Genomic DNA, 10,003 nt, shown 5'->3' on the forward strand with positions numbered 1-10,003 from the left:
ATATTATGATTTTGCATAATCATAATAGAGGAAAATAATTATATATAGTAAGTTCTAGTTAACTCAGTTTGTAAAATTTTTTTGTTGTCAAATAATATCCGAATTTTGCCTACACGTGCCCAGTAATATTGCTTTCAAAATGGAGATAATCATTTGACATTTATCTTGGTCTTCATATTTGTTTTTCTTGCGATCTTTAACACCATTGATAATGTTGAGGACTGACAATTACTGACAATTGCATCCACATGATAAAGTCTTAGGTGGCTATATCCTTTCTATTCTCAATTGTATTTACAATAAACTCTAACCAGGTATAATTAAACAGAGACTACAGCAATAAGGCTAACCATAAATAGGCTTTACAGTATAATTGGAATGGTCAGAGCATTAGACATAATTTTTTTTTTTTTTTTTTTTTTTTTTTTTGAGAAGAAAGAGCATTAGACATACTTTATCAATAAAGCGAATATGAAAATGATTTTACAATATTATAATTGGACTACTCGAAGCAATAGACAAACCTTTTTTCTTTTCTTCTTTGAGAAAGCAATTGATATGTCTAATAAATACAAAATAGACTCTTTTAAACGAATGGTTGATATTATCTTCGGCCGCCCCGCTTGACTTTTGCATCCGAATCGTGTCCTAAACTTCGAATCCTCATTGACAGGGACACCTCCAGCATAGATAGATACATGTACCATAATCAGTGCATTTAAGTCCATGTCCATATATCCTTATTTTGTTTTCTTCCTAACTTCTTACAAAGTGATAAGTCTTCCAAAAAAAATAAAAAAATAAAAAAAATAATGTAGATAATGGATAAGTCTTCAAGAATTATCCTACTTTAGGACACCGAAGCATGTTCCATTAGAAACATTACTTTTTTTTTTTTTAGTTAGCTTAATTGGTAATGTTTCTAATGGAAACTTTCTTAAAAAAAAAAAAAAAAAAAATTGTCTTCTTTATATTCCATTCTTGTATCCATCGAAAATATAAACACAAGAAACATAAACCAACTTCAAGAATTAATGGACTACTACCTAGTATTGTTGCTTATACTTCCCTTTGCATATGTTACTTGATGTGTGGGCATCAACTTCAACAAACAATCAATTTTTGTAACTATGATTCTTTGTTCTTGGCCCAATATAGATGTGAATGTATCTGTATGTTTAATCTAATATCTTTAATATTAGAATTTTACATAATCATAATAGTGAAGGAAATAATTATATATTGTACATCATTAGTTTGTAATTCTATAATAAGTTCTAATTAACTCAATTAATAAAACCTTTTGTTATCAAACGAAGTTTGAAATCTGCCAGCTCCTGCCCAATAATATTGCTTTCAAAATGTAGTTAATTGTTTGGCATTTATCTTGTCCAAACTTTTAAACGAGAGACTACCTCATATGGATAACTCCTATTGCACGTGTTGAAAACTTGAAATTAAGGGCCCATTTGGTTACCGAGATAGAAAAGTAGAGGTGAGAAAATGGGAAGAGAATGGAAGAGTGGGAGCAAAAGAGATTTTAATTTTCTTTCGTGTTGTTTGGTTGGGAGGGAGAAAATTTCATTTGTTTGGTTAACAAGAGAATAGAAAATGTAACTTGGTAGATTTGCTCTTATGTTCTTATTTCATTATATATAAGAAATAATTTTTTTTATTAAAATATCACTTACTTATCAACTAAAATTAATAAAATAACATTTTATAAAAATTAAAACATTATACAAATTTTTTTTCTCTTTGTTATTATATTTAAGCACAGAGATTGATACTGAACAAAAAGAAAAGGAAAGAAAAATAATAATAAAAAATAAACGACGTCAAGAAGCTTGTGGGTTTTGGTTCTGTTCAAGTTAAGAACACTGGTAATGTTTTGCTGTGTCTTGTTGTTGTAAAGTTTTTCTAGGACTGTTTGTTGTATATATCTTGTTGATGTAAAGTGCTCTAGATCTTGTTGTTGGATCTGTCGGTCTGCTTTAGTTTCTGTTTTCCATATCTGTGGTCTGTATTATACTTTCATTCAATAAAATTCAACCTTTTATTCACAGAGAGAGAGAGCCAACAAAAAAAAAAAAAAAAAAAGAAGGAAAAAAAACAAGAAAAAAAAAAATCAAAGAGAGAGAGATTTTCAACGTTACAGATGTGTTAGAGGGGCAGAAAAATAAGTTATTTTGGCTGCATCAAAATCACCAGAATTCTCTCCAAATCTTCGATAGAAGGTAAAAATGAAATTATTTTGTGTGTGCGTGTGTGAGACTTTGATGCATGCTGTTGGGTGAAGATTAAATTATTATGTTTAAAATTTTTTAAAGGTTGGGTTGTTTGTTTTGGGAAAAAATTAGTTAATTGGACTTAATTTTATTAGCTTTATTATAGCTAATTTTTGTTATTGGGCTAATTTTTGTTGGTCTTGTATAATTAGTTTTAGATTTTTTATTTTTTATTTTTATTTTTATGGCCTTTAAAAGGAAGAAAACTTAGAAGTACAAACTTTTTTTACAAATTGTTGATGTGGTTAGTAGTTATTGGTAAGTAAAAAAATGATATTAGTGGTGGGCTCAAATGTAAACCAATAAGAATTTGCTACCTCAACAGTTTTGTAAAAATGTTCTAGAAAAATTTGTAGTTATAACATTACTCTTAAAAAATCAGTGATATTGTTAAAAGGACAAAGTGTGATTTTATAGAACAAAATTGCTAAAATTAATACCCAGCATATATACTAATATTTTTTTAAAAATAGAGAGGGTGGGGTGCGGCCGCCCATTACTACCTAGTAGTATTGCCTTTTTATATATATTCTCCAATTCTTCTACCAAACGAAAATATAAACACAAGAACCACAAACCAACTTTGAGTTAACAATGGATTACTACCTAGTATTGTTGCTGATACTACCCTTTGTGTGGGCATTCATTCGTGTTGTCTCCCCCAATCAATCAAGCCAGACTCTCCCCCCTGGACCACACCCATTTCCAATCATTGGTAACATCTTGGAGCTTGGCAAATTACCCCACCAAGCAATTGCCAAGCTCTCCAAAACTTATGGTCCCTTAATGACTCTCAAGCTTGGGAGCATAACCACCATAGTCATTTCCTCTCCAAACATGGCTAAAGAAGCACTTCAAAAAAATGACCAAGCTTTCTCTAGCCGAACCATCCCAAATATGGCCCATGTATTCGACCATCACAAAGTTTCAATTGGTTGGATTCCCATAAATTCTCAATGGAGGAACCTTAGGAAAGCTTGTGCTACCCAAATATTTGCTCCACAACGTCTTGACGCCACAGAGGCCCTTCGATTGGCAAAGGTACAAGAACTACTTGACCATGTTAACCAAAGTTGCAAAAGTGGTGCACCCATTGATATTGGATGAGTAGTGTTCACAACATCCCTTAATGCCATATCAAACACACTTTTCTCTATTGACTTGGTCCAGTATGACTCAAATTTATCCCAAGAGTTCAGGGACCTTGTGTGTGGTGTAGCCAACGAAGCTGGAAGGCCAAATATTGCTGATTATTTTCCAGCACTTCGTTTGATTGACCCCCAAGGTGTACGCAAAAGGACAAGGATTTATTTCTCAAAAGTATTTGGGATTTTTGATGGAATCATCAATCAACGCCTCCAATTAAGAGCTTCATCAAAGGGTTTTAAAGAAAGCAACGATGTTCTAGATTCACTCCTCAGTCTCACTAAAGAAGATAATTCAGAAATAAGCCTCCTCGATATCAAACATTTGCTTCTGGTAATTGACTATCTCTTTAAAACTTTGGTTTGAAGTAAATATTTGAATAACAAGAATTCTTAAAATATAATTTAGTACTCTATAATGCTTCATGTATGTGGTTCCAAGTTTAGACTTGACTATCTTCTCAAAAAAAAAGTTTGGGATTCACTATTAAACAAATCAATCTCAAACATAACGTTGCATTCATGAATAAGCTCGTGAACATGAGCTGCGGCAGAGCTAGGGGGGCTGGGGGGCCATGGCCCCTCAAAATCCAGCTCATTCCCATTCATTAGCCCGTAGCCGTACTCTACTTAGCCTTCCAGCCTCTGCTCGTTGACTGGTGCCACTCTCTCTAGATCATTCATCAAATTGCTATGTGAAGGGGCATCTCTGTGAGTTTAACTATTTATGTTTGAGATAGCTTTTTGACTTTTGAGTTTTGAGTCTCTGGCTTTCTATATATTTTGTTGTGGTCTACAGCTTGCATTATATATGTTATAATATTATATTTAGTGTTGATAATAGTGTCATTTGCTTTGGCAATAGAGATTAAGGGTCCGTTTGGATACAGTTGAAAACTGAAAACTGAAACTGAAAACTGAAAAACACTGTAGCGAAATAATTTTTAAATGTGTGAATAGTATCGTGGGACCTATTTTTAATGAAAAAGTTGCTGAAAAGTGAAATTTGTGAGTCCGTAAACAGTACACGATGTGCTGTGATTGGTCCAAAAAAATTTGAAAAGTCAAAGTTTGCGGCTACTGTTTATTGAACAGTGCATGAACAGTAGCCGCAACACCCAAAACGCTCCAAAACGCGTGAAAAAAAAAAAAAAAAACGTTTTGGAAAAACGCAAACGCAGGATTGGGCAGAAAACGCCCAATCCAAACGCAACCTAACCGTTGTTTTTATGTGTTGTGGACATGGGATTTATTTCTTTCACTATTGATGTTTTATTATTTCAATTTATATTTAGGCTTTAGTTTGTATATTTGAGATTGATAATGGTAACATGTGTTCTTATTTGTTGAAGTACTGAATTCATTTTAAATTTTTTTTTTTGTTTATTATAAATAATTTTAGTACTATAAAAAAAAAAAGGTTACAACTTTAATTAAGTTAAAATTTGTTTATGAAATAATTTTTTTATAGAATAGTATTTCAAATATATGGATTTGTTCTATAATGATTGCTTTTATTATTAGTTGGTTTTTCATGTAGATCAAAATCAAATTCCAAATTTCTTATTCAACTACAAGAGCCTTTACTAGTTGAGCTAATAAAACCCACAAAGACATTTAATAATCATGAAAATTTTTTGTAGCTATATATAACTTGGCCCTTCCTAGAAAAAAAATATATATATATATATCCATGGCTCTTCCACTGAACATGAGAGTTCAGTTTAATTATATATAATATGTATGTTTATATGTATACATGTTTAAAAACATTTTCTAAACCAATGTTCTTAGAGCATTCGTTAACTTTAATTTCCCTTAAAAATATACCTATATAGATTAGATTATATAAATTCATAAATTGGATATAATATCAAATTATTATTTGTAGTTTTGATAATCTAGATAGTTAGTTCGTAATAAAATTTATAGATTTGTAAAAAGGTAAAACATTTTAATCATGGTTTTAATATATGTTAGAAAAGAATAAATTAATCAACTAACTTGTGAAGAAGCTTGAGCTTATTCAACAATAAAATAAACTAAACTTGATCATGTAATTTTGTTTGGTAATGAAATCAAACTCAACTCATGTTTGAAATAAAATTAAACAAGAAGTCTAAATTTTTAATACCCGACTCGGCTTGACTTGTTCATAAGCCCTCACAACTTTTGCTTTATAACTATAAGAGCATATATTCTGATTTTAGGATTTGAAAAAAGATATATAAATTGAAACAAGGCATCACTTTTATATATATACATATATATACACACAGAGAAAGAGAGAGAGAGGTTTACATAAGGGGGATTAATTTCACGAGACCTATATCAACTTTTTGTTACTGTTTTTCTTCTTCTTTTTATGAAAGTTATGATTTTTTTTTTTTAAAGAATTAATAATAAATTTTCATACTTTCAGGAAATGAGTAAATATTTATTTTTTTTGGCTTCCTAGTATTTTTGATTGTGACAAAGTAGTAGCACCTCATCATTATCGATTGTTTGACGTCCACATAATATCATCGTAATTTTGACAATTTGAGGAGGACATTTATGACCCCCGTTTTGCCAAATATACCATATTTTGATTTGTAATGTACGGGTATATGATCACCATTTTAGAACCTCAATTGTTGCATCTAACTATCTTGAAAATAATCAAAGTCTTTTATTTGTGTGTTCAAGCAATTCACGTATTTGTGAATTTCATAGAACATTTAAAGCAAGAATGAAGGTCAAATCACTCTATATGGCTAGTTTCCATTCACATATAGCTTCACACATCATCAGTATAATATCTAAAAGTTGAAATGTAATTTTTATTATTACTATACTATTTTTTAACCACATCAACATAGCATTACAGTCCATTCAGTCAAATTCTTTTGTAAAATCTATTAATAAATAATTAAATGAGTTCATTTAATTATTTTGTACAAAATCCATTAGTACATAAGTCATTTAAACTCAATTCTCAAACAAGAAAAACAATAAGACATTTAAGCTTTTTTTAATAAATATTAATTAATCATTAAGATCTTTCAAATAATGCATCTTATGAATGTTTCCATTTAATTTTTTAAAAGCAAAATGAACATTTATATTGTTTATTAACAAAAAAGTTTACAAAGTGATATGATTAGTTTGTTTCACATCAAGTACATAATAAACAATGAGTAGATCAAAATGGACCAAAGTGGATCAAAATAGATCGACTTGGACCAAAGTGGACTAAATTAGACCGTAATGCTATGTTGATGTGGCTCAAAAGGAGTGTAGTAACAATAAATGATATGATTTAGCTTTATATATTTGTAAGAATCATATATATATTTGTAAGAATCATATGTAGTAAAATTTGTACTAACTACAATATTACTAAAAAATAGTTAGGAATTTATTTATTTTGTTGTTGTTCTATTCAATTCAATCAACTTCCGTCCACTTGGTCTACTTCAATATATTCCTTCGACTTCGGTCCACTTTGATTGGTATAGTTCAGTCCATTTGCTCCAATCCAATCCACTTTGGTCAATTCGTTCCATTTAGGACAAATTAGACCTCAAATTAATTCTTTTTGTAGGTTGTCTTTTTCAGTTTTTTGCTCAAATTTTTTTTTTTTTTTTTAATTTTTGGGATTAGTAGTATGAAATTATATTCTATTTGGGTCAAACTCTTTAATTTAGGCCTAAAAAATACAAACAAAATAGGCATTATAAATTAGAAATTTGAATCCTCAAAAATCTATAAAAATTATAAATATTCAAAATATTACCTTAAAATTCAAGTTTCAATAATATAGACAATATACTTACATTTGGAAAGGAAAAAAATATATGCAATTCTAAACCTATATAATAATTTAAAGTTAATGTAACATGTTACATGTCTTCTATAATATAAGGGTGTACATTTTTTTTTTCAATATTCTTGGATATGTTTAAATTGGTCAACCGATACCGATTTAGTATTTTTTGAAAAAGAAGTCATTTTAATAATATCTTTTCAATTTATATATAAAGATATTATAATTATGTAATTTAAATATATTTATTTAATTACATTTTTCACGCATAAATACATACATATATATATATATATATAAATCACTATGTATTATTATTGTTGTTGTTGAATGTAAAATACATTATATGTTCTATTACATAAAATAAAATAATAAATACATTTTTAAATATTACATTTTCTCACGCATTGCGTGTGTTTAGTTTGCGACTAGTTTTTTATAATTGTCAATATGATTTGTTGTTATTAAAGTAACATTGGCCATAAACTTAGTTCTCAAACACCTTTATGGCAGGACTTATTTCTTGCAGGAATTGACACAACGTCAAGCACAGTGGAATGGGCAATGGCAGAGTTATTACACAACCCAGAAAAAATGAAAAAAGCCCGAGATGAGCTTGAAGAAGTCCTAGGTAAGGGCGGGCACGTTCAAGAATCAGACATCTCAAAGTTCAATTATGTTCGAGCTATAGTGAAAGAAACCTTGCGATTGCACCCATCAGTGCCTTTTCTACTTCCACGTAAGGCTAAGACAAACATAGAAATATGCGGCTATATCGTGCCAAAAAATGCACAAATACTAATAAATGTGTGGGCAATGGGACAAGACTCAAGAATATGGCAAAGCCCAAATTTATTTATGCCTGAAAGGTTTTTAGAACAAGACATTGATTATAAAGGCCAAGATTTTGAGCTGATTCCCTTTGGAGCTGGAAGAAGGATATGCCCTGGATTGCCATTAGCTAACCGAATGGTGCATTTGATGTTGGCTTCTCTTGTTCACTACTTTGCTTGGAAGCTCCCAAATGAGATGAGGCCAGAAGACATGGACATGGCTGAGATGTTTGGGCTTACCTTACATAGGGCAGTGCCCCTCCTAGCTATTCCAATCAAATCCTGGTAACTTTGATTGTTTATTATTGGCCCACTATGGATGTGAATTTGTCTATGTTTAATATGATGCCTTCAATATTAGGATTTTCCAATAAGTCTAGTAGTGGAAAACAATTATAGATCATATATAATTATTTTGTAGTTTTATAGTGAGTTCTAGTTAGCTCAATCAGTAAAGTCTTTTGTTGTCAGATAAGGTTCGAATTCCACCTACACTTGACCAGTAAGCTTGCTTTAAAAATGGAGATAATCATTAGGCATTTATCTTGGCCTTAGTATTTTTTTATCTTGTTATGGTCGATTCTCATTGGACATGATGAAATTAAAGATTGCAAGAAAACTGAAATAGAAGTAAAGGAGAAAAAAAAGAACGCAAAGAAATTACATGATTTTGTATGACAACGTGTCCACATGATAAAGTCCCAAGTGGCTACATTGTTTAAATTTTCAATTGTATTTACAATGAACTCTAAGCAGGCATATACAGTGACTCTAGCAATAAGTTTAACCATAGATTTTACAATATAATTGGACCGATCGGAGCGTTAAACATACTAAATCAATAAAGTGAATACAAAAATGATTTTAGAATATAATTGAACCGGAGCATTAGACATACTAAATCAATGAAGCGAATATGAAAATGATTTTACAATATAATTGAACCAGTACTCGAAGCATTAGACATACTAAGTATTTGTTTGGATAGGACTTATATGACGTTTGCGTTTTGCGTTGCGTTTTGCTCTTCTTTTATTTTATTTTTTTCCCACGCGTTTCAGAGACAAAATTTAGCTGAAATGGCTACTATTCATGCACTGTGCATGAACAGTAGCCAAAATTTTTGACTTTTCAGCCTATCAGTGGGTTCCGTGCACTGTTTATGGGACCCACAAACTTCACTTTTCAGTAATTTTTTCATTAAAAATGGGTCTCACGATACTATTCACACATTTAAAATTATTTTGCTACAATGTTTCAGTTTTCAGTTTTCAGTTTCATTAAAATAAGTTTTATCCAAACGGACCCTAAATCTCATAAAGCTGATACGAAAATATTTATAAATGAATGGTTGATATTATCTTCAGCCGCCCCGCTTGACTTTTGCATCTGAATCAATTTTAGGGACACCTCCAGCTGCCTTATATAGATAGACGACACGTGTACCATTATTGTGGCATTTAAATCCATATATACTTATTTTGTGATGTAAGGGCACACATTACTCATCTACTTTTAAAAATATTTTATGAAAAATTGAAAAATTTGTCAAAAAGTTGGAAACTTTTTTCATTTTTTCATTAAAAATTTCTTAAAATAGTTTATTAATATATGCCCTAAAGACACACATTAGTAAACCCCATTATAGTTTAATTAGAACACCTAAGCATGTTCCATGTAGAGCTGAGACCTGACTCTCACAGGTAGGTGAGCTCCACCTATGTGAGGCCCACCTACTTGTGAGAGGCTGGTATATTATTCTTGTGGGGCCCACACAGGTAGGTGAGATTTTTCCATTCTCATGTATTTCCTTTTAAGATTTTCTTCTTTATATACTATTCTTGTTACCCATGGAAAATATAAACAGGCTAGTATTGCCTTTTTATAATCTATATATATATATATATATATATATATATATATATATAT

General features: G+C 30.4%; 1 pseudogene across 1 annotated transcript; it reads left to right on the forward strand.

Annotated features, from left to right (window-relative positions):
• The first annotated feature begins 2,871 nt into the window (after positions 1–2,871).
• LOC115992711 lies at positions 2,872–8,522 on the forward strand (annotated as a pseudogene). The gene is made up of 2 exons (XR_004092624.1): positions 2,872–3,767; positions 7,755–8,522. The product of XR_004092624.1 is annotated as a cytochrome P450 76T24-like (transcript).
• The last annotated feature ends 1,481 nt before the right edge of the window (positions 8,523–10,003 follow it).

Source organism: Quercus lobata, chromosome 5 (genome assembly GCF_001633185.2).
Source record: "Quercus lobata isolate SW786 chromosome 5, ValleyOak3.0 Primary Assembly, whole genome shotgun sequence".
NCBI lineage: Eukaryota > Viridiplantae > Streptophyta > Magnoliopsida > Fagales > Fagaceae > Quercus > Quercus lobata.